The following is a 17,712-nucleotide window of genomic DNA, read 5'->3' on the forward strand; positions in this document are numbered from 1 at the left end:
TTTTTTTTTCTTTGCCTACAAGCTGTGCGTGATCTAACTATAAGTCCCTTGATTCATCCCTGGGATTACAGTGATGTGTCAGTCTGGAAGAACAATAATCTGAAAGGGCATTGTTATAAATAGAGTGTTAGAATATAATTGTTTGTCATGTCATTTCTCCTCTTAAATTCCCTTGAGTCCTGTTGAAGTAATTTAGACAGCTAAGATGACAAGAGTCTTGAGACTGTACTTATAGAGTTGTCCAACACATCTTTAGCCTATTCTGCCTTTTGAGACCATCTCGTCTGCAAAGTTGGAAATGCAAACATTAAATGAGTTTTGACTACAGTGTGGATTTAATTTGTGAGTTTACACAGACCACTCTTTGTACAATACAAGCATTATGTCTCCTAATTCATCTGTTCTTGTTGGGACAATGGCTATTAAACGCCATTTAAAATTAATTAGAAATTATCATGGGTGAGCACAGCAGCTATTGAAGATAACTTAGAGGAATTAAATATTTAATGTGTAGGAGTTTTTTTTTTTTTAAAAGACAATGTGTAGATAAATAGGTTGGGAGTAAAATATTTAATTTTTAGCTAAGTTAGCTAGGTTATTATTTTATATCAACCTCACTATTTGTAAATTAAGGAAAGAATAATAATGATTAGACCCATAATATATGCCATATAATATGGGGTTAAAGTTAGATACAAATGTAATATTTCTTTCTAAACAAAATGTAAAAAAATGCCTCAAATTTGAGAATTATTATTTAATAAGAAGCACTTAGTTTACAGTTGGTATAGCAATTAAAATTGCGTTTTTACAAATTATGAATGAGTGTAATTTAAGAGGTAATAAGTTCACAGAGTAATGAGTACGCCTTATGCCATGACGGATTTATGAATACACTTATTTGATCTAGTAAATAGATATCTATAGATTTACCTGAATTGTTTTGCCTACCTAAGTTCACTAAAATGAAGAAAATTAACATCTTGATGAAAATCATTGTTTATACAAAGAAAGAATTTAACATTTCATTACTTGCTAGGGTTTGTAAGTTTGACATTATCAGGGATTGTGGCCCATGGGGTGGGTCTTTGAAGTGGGGTGTATCCACCTAGGAGAGCTAGACAATCCCTTGAAGTATGAAAACAAAATATTCATTTAAATTGTATTATTATAGTATTATATTTTCATCAAAAAATAAGAAATATGTTAAACTTGCAACACATAAATGATATTCCTGTCCTCACACTGTCCTGGGTAGGCTCACACTGTGGTGTGTAGGCTTACACAGAAGCCATATGTTATACGCATGGGCAACATGTCCTAGGGCAAGAGAGGCATTCACAGCATAGAGGTATCAATGGAGGAATCATCAAGGCATTTGTTTGCTTTTGTTGTATTTCCATATGGTGCATAGTTAAGTGGATTTGTGGACTATGTTAGTTTTAATTAAGCTGGCCCTCAATATTGACAAGTGATTTTATAAGATCCCTGCAAAGAAAATGCAGCTGAATATACTCATCCTGCAAGTGCAAGTGAATTTAAACAAAAATCTTGTCATAATTGGAGAAGGGATTGAAAAATTAGCATCCTGATTTGGTAAGAGGGGCCAATAATGTACTTCTTCCATTTGGGACTACTTGTCTGAGAAGTATCTTTCTCGGGGTGACAATCTTTAAGCAGGTATTAAAATAAATTGAACAAACTGGAGCTTTAGATAAGTAGCTATATTTCAAATTATTAAACTAAAAATTTTAGGTAATAAACAATAACAAATGGCATTACTTCCACCAAATATTAAGTAAAAATAAGAATAAGATAGGTAACATTAATAAATAAAACACATTTAAAAGTTTTTATTCCAGACAAATTTCATTGAACTTTCAGAGTATCTTTCATGTATACATAGAACGAATATGTGTAGACAGCAAAGAGATCTATTAGCTTAATTGGAAAAATGTACATATTAAAACTAAATAGTCATTTTTGTAAGCATTTGGTCAAATCAAGAAAAGCAGTCCTTGATCAAAAGTTTACAGACCACTCTTGTAAAGAGTGGGTCCTTTGCCCATTCAATATATGGAGCTATGTAAAATGTATTTAAGGTTATGTGAACTTACACAGACACATGTAAAAAGCACACTCCTGAACCCATATATGAGCTTGTGTAGAAATGTACTCTCATTCATTACACCTTTATTAAATATTTAGATACTGTACTAAGTGCAGAATAAAAAATATGCAGTGGGTTTTGCCTTCAGAGGAGCCACAGTGTGAAATTCTCGTGTTTACTGCAGAACTATTTGAAACATGATGGAGAGAAGGTTAAAATTATGTATTAGAAAAATATCTGATAATTACCCTGTGGTAGGAAGTAAACATTTATTTTTTTCTGTACAAATTATAATAATTATTATTTATAGCTATAAAATATATTAATTATTAAAAATGTATATGAACACAAACATGGTTAGACCCTATGTGATTGGCATCTTTGCAAGTCAAAAACTGTCATGTTGGTGACTTATGTCCACTCTATGTCATAGAACAAAATTTCACTTGACTTTATACAAGCCCCATTTCTTTCTAAAACTGTAAGTACTCAGAACAATGCCTTGCCCATGAAGGTGCAAAATATTTGTTGAATAAACACTATGATTAGCATTTTTCATACATTATTATTACCTAGTCATGCCAGTCAACTTCTCCCTATTCTCAACCTCTTTTTTTATAGAACCTATTGCTTGCTGGCCACAGTGGATGGATGGCTGACAAGCTGCCCAGTTTAATTCTCTCTCTCCCCAAAATGAGAACCTAGCATCCAGAGTAGGCAGGGGCAAAGCATCTAATTAAGCTTGGTGAGATCTCTTGGGGCCCAGACCAGGATGAGGTTGTAAAGCACTTGGCAAATTCAGAGTATTGGGATAATTAAACATGCTTTTGTAAATGTTGCTTTGTGAATTCTGATAAATAGCATCCCAGGTCAACCAATTCACATAGACCTCAGGTCCATGCTTTGCACAGGACTAAGTATAACCAGCAGCCCAGAGACAGAGGGTGGATATTAAGCCTCCAGCTATTTGATTTTTAAATTTCAGTGAATCATGTCCTAGCGTAAGGACGTTCTCCATAGCTGCTCAAATCAGACATTACTTAAAAATTTGATTGAACTAGTTTTCTAATTTCAGAAAATTTCTCCAATGTTTTTTTTTTTTTACGGCCCAGAGGAATGTGGATAAATACTGTGATGTACATCTAATTTCTCGGTTTTTTTCTGATTCTAAATGTGCTTAGAGGTAATCTTAGGTAGACACATCTACCAAAAAATTATGTTGGCCAAATAATAAAGAACATTGATTCATTTGAATGAACCACTTAAATAGATTTATTTATAAATCTGTCTTTAAAATAATCAGCATTAATTTTTAGTATTAAAATTGTGTGGATTTGATAAATTAATCTCTTGAATTCAATCAGATCAATAAAGCATTGCTTAAAAATTCTAATTTTAATTGGCAAAATAGATTTTTTAAGTTTATTCATGTCAATAAATAAGAATCTTTTTACTTATGAATTATTTCACACATTTGAAAAGTTTATATTTTTTATAAGTGCCGCAATAGAATGTAATTTATCCCATTATGTTATTATAAAACAAGAAAGTGTATTTTGAGGTTAATTTTTAGAAAATATTCTGCAAATTTTATTTTAAACAATCTAGGCATAAGATGTAATAAGGAAATTGCCACTACTTTTACCAGAGAAATAACACCCATCAAACACAAAAACCAGTTTCTAATATTTGTATAATGTGAGGATAATTTTTCATTCACCTCCTCAAATGGACCTGCTCCTGAATGGAACTTAAATACTCCTTTAATGAGTATTCTGAATATTATCAAAATGATAAATAATCTATTGGTATTCAGGACTAACTATTTTAACCTGATTCTTATTTGTTTTTAACCTGTCAATAAGGAGTTAAGTTGCTCTCTCCATTAGTCAGTTTTTGTAGCCCTTTGTGGCTAGAGAAAACAATTGAGACAATAACACTTAACTTCCTAAAATAAATGTATTCATATATATTACATATATTCATAAACCCTTGAGAACATGCAGTGTTTTTAACCCATGAAATATTTCAGTTCATCAGCAACTTAGCCAAGAATCTGCAATTCAGCCTTTTAAAAACCTTCCTGATCAAATTTAATTCTACTGGGTGATATAAAGAACCGATTTACATTTCCAACACTTTAAGGAAAATTGAAAGAAGAGTTTTAACAACTGTGCAGTTTAGTTACAATTGTTTGCTGATAAAAGACTGGTTTTATTTCAGAGCGAGTAAAAATTACTGATAGCAGCAATGCCCCAACTAACACACAGACTTCATTATGTTCCACCTAGACGTATGCATGTGTTTATAAAATGTGGGCTCTCCGCTTTACAATACGTAGAATAACTAACTAATTTTGAAAATCCGATCTTAAAACCTAATTCAAGGGGAAAACCTCTCAACCTAACAAAAGGAATTATTGCCGGAGATTAAACTGCTTGATGTTCTTCATTGTTCTAGCTGAGTCAGGAGGGAATATTAATTGAGATGTGCCATGGATTCCGGTGTGTGTTCCATAGTGGCTCACAGGTTTCCTGGTGGTCCTTCCAACAGGAATAGCATAAATGAGTGGAATAAGACGGATCATTCTGAACCACAGTAGTTAAGCCATTGTTCTCTTGGCACAAAAGGTAATGGTTGGTTGATTTGCTTTATTTCTGTGCTGTTCTGATTTTTCCCCCATACACCCTAATCTCTACCACTTCCTCTGTGAGTCATCAGCAGCTGGACCCAGTGAGACCACAGAAACTGGCTCCTGGAAAAGAGCTTTAATGGAGCTATTACTCAAGTCCAATTCTCTTTAAGTCTCGTAAGAACTGTGAGTTACAGGAGATAGAAAAAGGAATTATTTTGCATTTTTCTGCTTTGAAGAGCCTCCAAATCATGCTGATCTATTTCTATTTCTCTGCAGATACCCGATAGATATATTTATCTCAATAGTTCTTATGAACAAATACAATTTAGATGAATTTTTAAAAAAAGAACATTTTACACTATTACCCACAGTAATTTAATTCTTTCTGCAAGAGTGTTTTTGTGTATTGGTTTTGTTTTGTGGTAGTTTATTTTCTTTAGCAAATTCCCAAAGAAATATTTTGTACATTTTTTTTCCCTCACATAGAAGCCATCCAACAGTTTCTGCTAGTTTACATCCGATACAGTTACTATTATGACCTCCATTAAACATAAACATTCCTATTTTCTCACCACACGAGGGGATCTTGAATTAGATTTACAAAGAACAGCTTGATTTATTGTTGTTTTCTCTCCATCCTATTTGAAAGAAAAACTTAGCATGGCATCAGGCTTTGATATGAGGGAGTTCCCACAGTCTACTGGAAAAATCTCTAGCTTTTCTAAACTAAGCATTAGGGTAGAGAATTTACTAAATAGGAAGATATCGGGTACACCCGAAAGTGGCTATGGTGTTGGGCTATTTAACAGTACTGAATAAGCTAGCTCATATCTCAGGCTCTGCTATGATTTACTTTCTCAGGTAGAATCTCAGATTCTTTCAAGTAAAACAAGATATTTTAAAATGCTAAAAAATTATTAAAGAAAGCTTAGTGATTACTTCTTTATAAGCGGTATGAAGGAAATTTGTAGGAATTATAACCACAGGTGATAGTGTCTCTTTGTTGGCTAGAAAAACAATTAAATAAGATGAGATCCCTGAAAGCAACATGGAAGTAGAGTGCAGATTTCTTTTTTTTTTTTTTTTGGCTGTGCACATGGCATGTGGAAGTCGCCGGGTCAGGGATCGAACCCACCCCACAGCAGTAACTAGAGCCACACCAGAAACACCAGAGCCTTAATCCAATGAACCACCAAGGAACGCCTTACAGACTTGACTTTTTTCATTAGCTCTCACCCAGTATCTCTTAGCTGCAGACCCCATATCTGTCTTCCAATCATGCGTGTGTTAACCAGGAAGCTCCATCTGCTGAACCAAACCCAGCCTTCATTCATTCCACAGGGATCAAGTGTCCTGAAATTCTTCCCTTCCCTTACATACTTTAACGGCAAAATTGTTGAAAAAGAGCTAATGATTTGACTTACTTAGAAATATCTTCAGCCAAAAAAGGAATCCAAGTGTTTAAAAAAGAGTAGTATAATTCTCTCATAGACTTACATTTAAAATCTATTTCCCCAGAAAGGGATTAAGTCTAATTTTATTGTGTTGGTAAGAAAATTACCTTTTTAGCCTTAGTTATATTAGGAATTAGGAAGTTTTAAACATCCCATATGTTAGTATTAATTCATTCTAAAAGTGTATTTTTAGTATCACAGAAATGCCTCAAAAAATGTAATGTTACTTTTCTAGAGAATTTTAATGATCTCTATCTAAAATTTTTTAAAAGGTTGAGGGAGTTGAGAAATACTAGGGTATTTAAAGACTCAACATTTATAAATCCCATATCGGTCTTCAGCAAAGGGTGGCCTTAAAAGTTGCCACCTCATGTCCTGAAAATAACTCTGTTTTTTAATATATGTGTTTTACATTTTATGGTATTGCTGAATACTATAAGACTGATAATTACGTATTGGAAAATATTACTACATCTTTCTCATAATAAATAACATGGTAGACAAGCCCCGTTCCATTGTTCAAATGCAGGTTAATGTTTGGTTAGGAAAAAAATAATTAAGATTTGCTCATGTGTTTTGGAGAAATTCACTAAGTTTTATAGCATTCCACTGCAAATTAATCCCTGATTAATGCTCATTTGCTTTCATGCATGATCTCTGTTACTGGGAATGCAATACTTTCCCCCATATGTTTTAGCTTTTATTCATACAGCATGGATTAGTTTCACATAATAAGACATCTGACAGTTTTCAATCTTTTGATACGTAAGAGGTTAGGATAAGCCTGAAAGCCTTCCGGTTACACTCAGTTTTAACAGATTTGTTTGCTTTACAACGGAATTTTTTTTTTAATTGTAAAGTATTTACAATTGCTTGTTTTCTTTTACTACTATAATATTTATGTTAACATTTGAAATTCTCTAGAAGTATAAAGTGGCCTCCATGACCTTTGTTTTACGTAAAACATAGGACAAATTACAATGAGAAATTCCTAAAAGAAGTGTATTTTGTAACTGAAGGAGTAATGCGATAGAAAATGACCCCATATTAATCATTAATTTCTTTTTCTCATTACTTACTCATTTTTTCCATAAATATTTGTTAAGCATCTTTTATACATACAGCACTATGCTAGGTAGTTTTTACTTAAACCCAAGTGAATAATACTTCAGCTTTACAAAAATGTATCAGTATGTTAATAATCACCTTGATAATTGCTGTATAATTCTTTTTAAAAGGTCCTTTATCCTCATAAATAAGTTTATAAATATTTTATTTCATCGAACCGCTTTACTCTAAGAAAACAGAAAGGAAAATTATTTTGGTATCTTGTCCAAGCTCTCCTATCTCAAAGCTTTTGCCTGTACAGTTTTTGCTAAACTAAAAGTCTTATCCCTACACCCATTTCTTTACATTCTAGCAACAGTCTTTGTGAGGGAATCAAGTCTTTCTTATCACTCGAAACCGTGATAAACTAAAACTGGAAAATAGGCCGGAACCCAGAAGCCATCTCTTCCTTCTGGTACTGTTTTGTATTTATCTCAGCAAAGTGGGGCTGAAGACCAGTGAGTGACCCCTTGGAATACATGCTCTTCAGGATCCATTCCACAGAGAACAAAGTATTGGCTCAAGCCATGGACAAGTATTTTAGTAATAATGGTTCAGTGATGGATTTGGGGATAGTGTAGAAAAGCGGAACTAGAAATTGAATAGTGGAAGGAAAAATGCTAGGAAACTTTTGGGTTATCATCAGTGGGATGTTCTCTCCAGCATTGTCTGTGAAGATCTGATTTACTTGGTTCAAGTTCTAATTTTTTGATGCTCAGGCAAACTGCAGAAAATATGAGCATAAAAGGGACATTTGGTCAATAAGGGATTTAGGGACTAAATAAATGCTGGAGACCATAACAACATAAGAATAACCTTATGGGGAAATTCCGTATTCATTGCATTTTAAAAGGAATAGGGCAGTTTTCCAGATATATTGAGATCTATTGGGAGAAAGGAATAATCCCACATTGTGATAAAGATTCAGTGTACCCACTACACACTTAGAAAAGAAAGACAATGTGGTATATGAAAGTATTACCTATGAAACTAACCAGTTTCAATTTATAGCTATCTATAAAAGTATTGGTGTATATGAAATCATATCATAAAATCAAGGAAATCACAGAAGATATCTCACAGGAAAGAGCAATAAAAATGTTTCAAAGCATGAATCTAAAGTCAGACAGGTCTGGGTTTAAATCCAAGCTCTACCTTTATCAGAAATGATCCCTGGGCAAATTACTTCACTCTTCTAAGTTTCAATTGCCTCCTCTGTGCAATGGGAACATTATGAGTCCCTGCCACATAAACTAGTAGTGAGTATTCAGTGATTAGTTTAGTGCTTAGCATGAATTAAATTGTCACTACAGACAAATTAGTATGACTTCATCTCTGAATTCCCACACCAATTTATTAGTTCCACAGCAAAGTCTATATTGCATTATAGTTAGTTGTGTACTTAGCCCATACAAAATTCTTCCTGCAGCTTGGAGCCACATTATTTTCAACTCTGAACCAACATATTGCCTCACAAACTTTCAGTGAAGACTTATTCGAAGTCAGAACGATGTCACCAAAATGGCAGCATAGGAAACCTCAGCCTCCATTCTTCACACAAAGGTCAACAATCAGACAGCTGTCTGCAAACAGAAAGAGTTCTAGGAGAATTGTGGAATCTGCTTAAGAGACTTTAGCAACACAGTGGAACAAAAAACCTGTGAACAACCAGGCAAAAAAGGAAGACAGCTTCATTTTGCCTGCGTCACCCATCTCTCAAGCCAGCATTGTTCAGTTGCAAGAGGGATCTCCCCTACTGGAAAGGGGGACCTTTCCCAACTAATTGGGAAAGGATCAGTGGATGAGGGACCAGCTTCTCTGGAGAACCACACAAAGGTCCTGCTTTGGTTTCATTCAACCCAGATCAGCAAAACTAAGATATAGACATCTAGGAATAGAAATAAAAGCAGGGACTACCAGGCCCAGTGATCTGCTCTGCAGACAAACCCAGCGATTTTTGCTACCAAAGATATCAATAGCCAGCATAGCTGTTGTGGACCCATGCAGATTTTACCAGTTTTCACCCACAAGATATTCACATTTGCTGAAACTAGCCACCTGATTCCATTCCAAGTCCCTCCCTGAAGCCCTGCTTGAGCCTGAGTACTTGCAGCCGGCTCAGGCCTCTTGGGCTATGTGAGTGCCAGATGCCAAGTTGCACTCCCATGGCTAACCCCACTGCCGTAGAGGTGCTCAGAGCTAGTTGTAGCAGTACACTTGCACAATGCCAGCCTGATGCCCATCACTGACCTCTACAGCCATACACATACTTAGGGGGAGGCTGTATAGTCACTGGAGAGCACTCCTACAGTCAGGATCCCTGAAGCTACTTGTTGGCCTGGATCAGACCCTGTCTTCTGTCACTGGTCTGGACTTCTACACTCACATGCAGCTAGCCCCTCCAGCTGTGCACCTGTATGCCCCTGCCCCAGTCCCCATCACTGGCTCCTACTACAATGCACCTGTGGCAAAATCCAGCAGCCACAGTAGTGTATGCTGGCATCCAGGCCCCCATGGCTCCTAGTGCCCCCTCCCCAGTTGACCCTGACCTTTGCTGATCCCCTGGCCCCCACAATTTCGTGCGTGTCTACACTGGCCCATGCCACTACACAGGCACCTACAGCTGATCCTCCCAGGTGTCCTCCAGCCACCACTATTGCTTTTCCTGGTCCTAGGGTCCCAGACTTAGAGGTGATACTAAGGATTCCAACAGTCTTTTTAGCCACTGTGGAACCCTAGAGTGCTTACTGTGGACCACACAGATGACAATGATATGAGCCCCAGTGGCCTGAGATGAAGGGACATCATGCTGCCTGGGACCCTTGTGATACCACATGCTCCCACACTTGGTGCCCTGCATTACTAGACCCAGGAATCACAGCACTCTCCAGTGTGTCCCCCGACACAGGTGAAAGTCTTCCCTTACCAAATTCAGTCCATAAAGACTAGAAGTAACTGCTTCTTCAAATGAGGACACCTACACAAGTCTACAGAGATCATGAAGAATTGGGGAAACATGACTCCACCAAAGGAATAGAGTAAACCTCAGGTAACTGGCCCTTAAGACATGAAAATATAGGGGTCACCTAACAAAGAATTTTAAATCATTATTCTAAAGATGCTCAGAAACATACACTGGAACATGGATAAACAATTTAACAATATTAGGAAAGTAATACAAGACAAAATGAGGACAGAGACATAAAACATAAAAAAGAGCCAAAAGAAAATTTGAAGGCTGAAGAACACAGTAACTAAATTTAATAGATCCTCAACATCAAACTTATCTAAGCAGAATAAAGAATCAAAGATCTTGAAGACAGATCAACTGAAATTATAGAATCAGAGAAGCAAAAAGAAAAAAAGAATGAAAAGGAATGAAGAAACCTGTGACAGTTACAGGGCACCATTAAATCAAACAATGTACCCATCATTAGAGTCTCAGAAGAAGAGAGAGTGAAAGAGATGGAAAGCTGAATTAAAGAAATAATGGCTGATAATTTCTCAAACTTGGAGAGAGATCTGAATATCCAGCTTTAAGAAGCTAAGAGGTCATCCCCATTTTAATCCAAAATGGTCTTCTCCAAGACGTATTATAATAACACTGTTTAAATCAAAGACAAAAGTCAAATTTGAATAGCAACAGAGAAAAAAAAAAAACTACCCATACAAAGGAATCCCCCTTATGGACATCAGCAGATTTCTCAACAAAGACCTTGTAGGCCAGGAGAGAATGGGATCTATTCAAAGTACTGAAAGAAACTGGCAATGAAGAATACTTAACCCAAAAAGACGTTCTTCAATGATGAAGGTGAGAAAAAGACTTTCCCTAGGAGTTCCCACTGTGGTGCAATGGGATTGCAACACCTTGGGTATGCTGGGACACAGATTCAGTCCCCAGCTTGACACAGTGGATTACGGATCTCGCAATGCCATAGCTGTCTTATGTGAAAAAAAAAAAAAAAAAAAAAGAATCTGACATAGTGTCTGAGAAGATGTGGCAGGTTTGATTCCTGGCCTTGCCAGGGATCCAGCACTGCTGCAAGCTGCTGCGTAGGTTGCAGGTGCATCTTGGACCTGGTGTTGCTCTGGCTGCGGCATAGACCTACAGCTACAGCTCCAACTTGACCCCTAGCCTGGGAATTTCCATATGCCACAGGTGGGCCATAAAACATAAATAAATAAATAAATAAATAAATATTTAAAGACTTTCCCTAAAAAATAAAAAAAGATGAGTTCATCACCACTAGACTTACAACAAATACTAAAATAAATTCCTTAAGCTGCAACAAAAGGATGCTAATTAATACCATAAAAATGTGTAAAAAATATACAAAACACTGGTAAATGTAAGTATAAATGTAAGTATATAGTCAGATTCAGAATAAGGCAATGTATTAATCACTTTAATAGAAAGGTTAATGGAAAAAATATTAAAAATAGCTATAGCTACAATAATTTGTTGACAGATACACAATATAAAGGGATGTTAATTATGATATCAAAACTATAAATTAAGATATAAAAGAGTAAAAATTTTGATGCAATTGAAGTTAGGGTGTTTAAGCATAACAGAGTTTGTTACATCTGTTAAGATATTTTATGTAAGCCCCATGGTAATCACAAAGCAAAAACCTACAGTATATCTACAAAAAAATAAAGTGAAGGAAAACAGAAGCATCCATCTCTGCTAGCCATGACAAAATCGAGAACACAGAAATAAGCCCTCTTTTATATGGTCAACTAATGGTGACATCAGAGACAAGAATACTCAATTGGGAAAACACTGTCTCTTCAATAAATGGAAAATCTGGATAAGCACATGCAGGAGAACAAATTGGACCCCCAAGACCACTCATAAAAATGAACACAAAACAAATTAAATAACTAATTGAACATAAGACCTGAAACTGGAAAACTCTTAGAAAAAGAAGAGGAAAAAAGTTCCTTTACCTTGGCCCTGCAATAATTATTTTGGATATGAAACCAAATGCATAAGCAATAAAAGCAAAAATAAGTAAGTGGGACTACCTCAACTAAAATTCATCTGCATGGCAAAAAAAAAAATCAATAAAATTAAATGGCAATCTAAGAATGGAGAAAATATTTTCAAATTATATATCTGATAAGTGGTTAATATCCAAAATATATAAAGAACTTATACAATTCAATAGCTAAAACAAAAAAATTTTTTTAAATGGGCAGAGGAACTGAATAGACATTTATCCAAAGAAAACATACAAATGGCCAATAGGCACTTGAAAAGATGTTCAGCTTCATTAATCATCAGGGAATGCAACTCAACACCATATAAGATATCATCTCATACTTGTTAGAAAGCTATTATCAAGAAGAGATAACAAGTGTTGCTGAGGATGTGGAGAAAGGAAATCATTGTGCACTGCTAGTAGGAATGTAAATTGGTACAGCCAATTGGAAACAATGTCGAGTTTCCTCAAAAAGTTAAAAATATAAGTATCATATGATTCAGCAATTCTACTTCCACACAAAGGAAAACAGGATGGTAAAGAAACATCTGCATTCCCATGTTCACTGCAGTGTATTCACAATGGCTAAGATATGTAAACACCTAAGTGACCATCAAAATATAAATGGATAAAGAGAGTGTGGTGTATACATATATATATATATATATATGTGTATGTATGTGTGTATATATGTGTGTATATATATATATATATACAAACAATGGAGTATTATTCACCCCTGAGAAAGAAGGAAATCCTGCCATTTGAATGGACTTTGAGGGCATTATGCTATGTAAAATAAGTCAGAGAAAGACAAGTATTGTATATTACTTATATTAAATTTTTAAAAAGAAAGTACATGTGTTATCATAAGGTGCAATTAATATTTATTTATGAAATATTAATGAATGTTTGAATTGATTGTGAATTAATTTATGTAATAAAATGTAAGGGTTGAATTAGAGCTGAGAATATTTGTCTTTTTTTTTTCATTTTTTTTAATACTCAAATGAATTTATCACATCTGTAGTTGTATAATGATCATAACAATCTGATTTCACAGGATTTCCATCCCACAGCCCAAGCACATCCCCCAACCCCCAAACTGTCTCCTCTGGAGACCATAAGTTTTTCCTTGTCTGTGAGTCAGTATCTGTTCTGCAAAGAAGTTCAGTCTGTCCTTTTTTCAGATTCCACATGTCAGTGAAAGCATTTGATGTTGGTGTCTCATTGTATGGCTGACTTCACTTAGCATGATAGTTTCTAGGTCCATCCATGTTGCTAAAAATGCCGGTATTTTGTTCCTTTTAATGACTGAGTAATATTCCATTGTGTATCTGTACCACTTCTTCTTAATCCACTCCTCTGTCAATGGACATTTAGGGTGTTTCCATGTCTTGGCTATTGTAAATAGTGCTTGCAATGAACACTGGAGTACATGGGTCTTTGCGAGTCGTGGTTTTCTCTGGATAGATGCCCAGGAGTGGGATTGCGAGATCAAATGGTAGTTCTATATTTAGTTTTCTGAGGAATCTCCATACTGCTTTCCACAGTGGTTGCACCAATTTACAATCCCACCAACAGTGTACCAGGGCTCCTTATTCTCCACACCCTCTCCAGCACTTATTGTTTGTAGACTTTTGGATGATGGCCATTCTGGCTGGTGTAAGGTGGTACCTCATCGTGGTTTTGATTTACATTTCTCTAATAATAAGTGATGTTGAACATCTTTTCATGTGTTTTTTGCCCATCTGTATGTCTTCTTTGGAGAACTGCCTGTTTAGATCTTCTGCCCATTTTTGGATGGGGTTGTTTGTTTTTTGGTATGGAGCTGCAGAAGGTGTTTATAAATTTTGGAGATCAATCCCTTGTCAGTTGATTCAATTGCAAGATTTTCTCTCATTCTGTGGGTTGTCTTTTCGTGTTGTTTAGGGTTTCCTTTGCTCAGTTTGAGTATGTCCCATTTGTTTATTTTTCTTTTTATTGTCAATACTCTGATAGGTGGATCTGAGAAGACGTTGCTGTCGTTTATGTCAGAGAGTGTTTGGCCTATGTTTTCCCCTAGGAGTTTGATAGTGTCTGGTCTTATGTCTAGGTCTTTAATCCATTTGGAGTTGATTTTTGTGTATGGTGTTAGGGAGTGTTCTAATTTCATTCTTTTCCATGTGGCTGTCCAGTTTTCCCAGCACCACTTATTGAACAAGCTGTCCTTTCTCCATGGTATAACCTTGCTTTCTTTGTCATAGATTAGTTGTCTGTAAGTGCATGGGTTTAATTCTGGGCTTTCTATCCTGTTCCACTGATCTGTATTTCTGTCTTTGAGCCAGTACCATGCAGTTTTGACGACTGTTGCTTTGTAGTATAGTCTGAAGCCTGGGAGCCTGATTCTTCCAGCTCCATTTTTCTTTTTCAGGATGTCTTTGGCTATTCTGGGTCTTTTGTACTTCCAAATAAACTTTAAAATATTTTGTTCGAGTTCTGTGAAAAATGTCCTTGGTAGTTTGATAGGGATTGCATTGAATCTGTTGATTGCCTTGGGTAGTATAGTCATTTTGATAATATTAACTCTTCCAATCCATGAGCATGGTATATCTTTCCACCTATTTGTGTCATCATTGATTTCTTTCATCAGTGGCTTGTAGTTTTCAGAGTACAGGTCTTTTGTTTCTTTAGGTAGGTTTTACTCCTAGGTCTTTTCTTCTTTTGGATGTGATGGTAAATGGGATTGCTTCCCTAACTTCTTTTTCTGCTCTTTCATTGTTAGTATATAGAAACGCTATCGATTTCTGTGTATTGATTTTGTATCCTGCAACTTTGCCAAATTCGTGGATACGCTGTAAGGGTTGAATTAGAGCTGAGAACATTTGTTTTTAAATCTGGATGCTTCTTAATTTCAGTGTTTGAGAAAAGGCATTATAGTCCCTGAACCTCAAAAACTGTAAAAAATAAATTATTAAAATTTGTTGGAAGCAAAATAAATATTATGTCAGATTTGGGGGGCAACTCCGATCTTCTAATGAGGTAAAACCTTTAGGATGTTTAGTGACTGAACATTGTTTACAAAACATCCAGGTCACATGCAATCCAGGTAAGATTCCCATATGGCCTGGAATGGACTGGGGATCTAATCCTGGAGTACATTGGCTATCCCAAATGGGACTAATGAGTAAATACTGTGTGGCCTTTGCTGCCCCCAGGGTAGGGCGCTGCACTCTAGGATTGGCTTTTGCTCATGGCAACATTATGAAAAGTTTGAGTAGAGCAAAACCAACCTTCCCTATTCACATGCTAGATGGGCCAGATCAGTGTCCCACTGGTATGATTACTTAGCAGCTATATTTGTGCCTATATTTGTAAATATATGTTTGTTCCTAATGAGGAACAACTGACATAATGCTGAGGGTAGGAGCTTTAACTAATTTTACTTGACAAACTCTTAATGGTACCACAGAAGCTATTTCTATCCTAAATATGGAACAACAACAAATAAGAAAAGTAGTGGTACAAAACCAAATGGCCTTAAGTATACTTACTGCACCTCAAGGAGGTACCTGTGCTATTATAAAATCTGAATGTTTTGTCTATATTCCTGATTATTCACAGAATGTGTCTGATTCCCTACAAGATCTCTGGTAGCAGATTCATAGGATGTCCAATCCAGCTCCAGCTTTTGGAACAGCCCTCTGGAACTGGTTGACCTCCTCCTGGTGGAAACATTTCCTTACCATAGTCATCATTCTGATCTTGATCCTTTTATATATTGACCCTGTATAATTAATTGTATTTCTTGCTTCATTACATCCTGATTAAAAGCTATCAACCTTCAAAGGGTGATAAAAGGGGTACCCAATGTAATGTATCGAAGTCCACGTGACTGTCCCATGAATGGAGACCCAACTGCTTTCCCCTAATGACATTCCTTGTCAGCAGGAAGCAGAGCAGTCATTGCCCCTTTTCCGTGCAGTTAGAGTCTCCAACTCTAGAAGAGGGGATTGAGGCAGAATAATAAATAACTCAGGTAGTCAGTGTAGGCCATATCCAAGAATGCATTGAAGCATGGATTAACATTTGTGGCTTAAGGGATCCGGGGAGTAACATCCCTACAGGTCTTGTTTACTATAGGGAGTGTACCTATACCCAGATGGACTTAATCTCTATCTCTGTGACTCAGCTTATGGGAAGAGAAGGGCAAAGAAACCATGAGACTTAGACCTTTCCACCCCTAACACCCCTATTGGACAAAGACTGACATAAGTAATTGGGCAAGGCCAATGGGAGAAAACCACATCTTTCTGGACCCCACATTGGTATCCCCCCATCTTTGAGGGCTAAAAACCCCTATAAGACAATGGGAGAGGGGCTCTTCTCCTCCTTCCCAGCAGCCCCGGGAGCTATTTGCTTTCCTGCAATAAAGACTTTGCTTGTTGAAAAAAAAAATAAAAAATAAAAATTTAATGAGATGTTATGTGAAAGAACCCATGCATAGTTTCTGCCAACCAATGGCCCTTAAGAAAGTTTTGGTGATACTGCCTTTAAATGGATATACAAAATATCTCAGAATTATTCTTTTGTATTTTCAGTTTTTTATGTCTCTCCCACAAAGTATGCATCCATGAAGCTAATTCATCTATGAAGCTGTACACAAATAATTTGGGGTTAGTTATGGGAAGCATAAGAAAAAAATGAGAAAATTCTGCAAAACCAAATAAAATGAGATAGGATGTTTTTCTTAGACCTGTTCATTTCCTCCAAAGTAAATGTATCCTGTATTCTTTGATAATAATATTCTGATACATTTTTAATAAGATCACAAAAATATAATTTACCCTATATTTTGTTAAACAGTTATTTACTGGCTATTTTATCAGTTTCCTAGGATTGCCATAACAAAAAATAACAAACTGGGCGGCTTACAAAAACAGAAATCTATTCCCTCATAGTTCTTGAGACCAGAAGCCTGAAATCAAGGTTTCAACAAGCACATGTTTCCTCTAAGACTCTGGGGAGAATTCTTTTTTACCTCTTCCTAGCTTCCAATGTAACCATCAATCCTTGACACTTCTTGGCTTGAAGTTGCATCATCCAGTTTCTGCATCTGTTGTAATGTTGTGTTCTCCTCATGTGTTTATGTATTTTCTCATAAAGATACAATTATATTGGTTTAGGGTCCACCCTAATAAACATTATCTTAATTTAATTACATCAGCAAATACCTTATTTCTAAATAAAAAGTTACATTCACCAGTACCAAAGATTAGGATCTCAACATATATTTGCAGGGATATAATTGAGCCAATAACATACCCCTATAATATTGCTGGCAATATTCAAGGAATGGAGGACACGTGAGGAAAAAAGACAAAGAAAGCAAGTTTTGTAATAATGGAAATAACATCCATCTTTGTTCTGGGAAAATAA

General features: G+C 35.9%; 2 long non-coding RNA genes across 3 annotated transcripts in view; one reads left to right on the top strand and one right to left on the bottom strand.

The window, feature by feature from the left end:
* LOC106505376 (uncharacterized) overlaps window positions 1-17,712 on the top strand; it is a 675,862-nt gene that overhangs the window by 534,242 nt on the left and 123,908 nt on the right. The gene's annotated exons all lie outside the window — the stretch shown is intronic.
* The window catches only part of LOC106505379 (uncharacterized), a 916,097-nt gene that overhangs the window by 83,842 nt on the left and 814,543 nt on the right, over window positions 1-17,712 (bottom strand). The gene's annotated exons all lie outside the window — the stretch shown is intronic.

This window comes from Sus scrofa, chromosome 13, assembly GCF_054392235.1.
Source record: "Sus scrofa isolate SSC_HxYL_T2T_F1_AM1 chromosome 13, Sscrofa_HxYL_maternal_Yorkshire_Landrace_v2.0, whole genome shotgun sequence".
NCBI classification, from domain to species: domain Eukaryota; kingdom Metazoa; phylum Chordata; class Mammalia; order Artiodactyla; family Suidae; genus Sus; species Sus scrofa.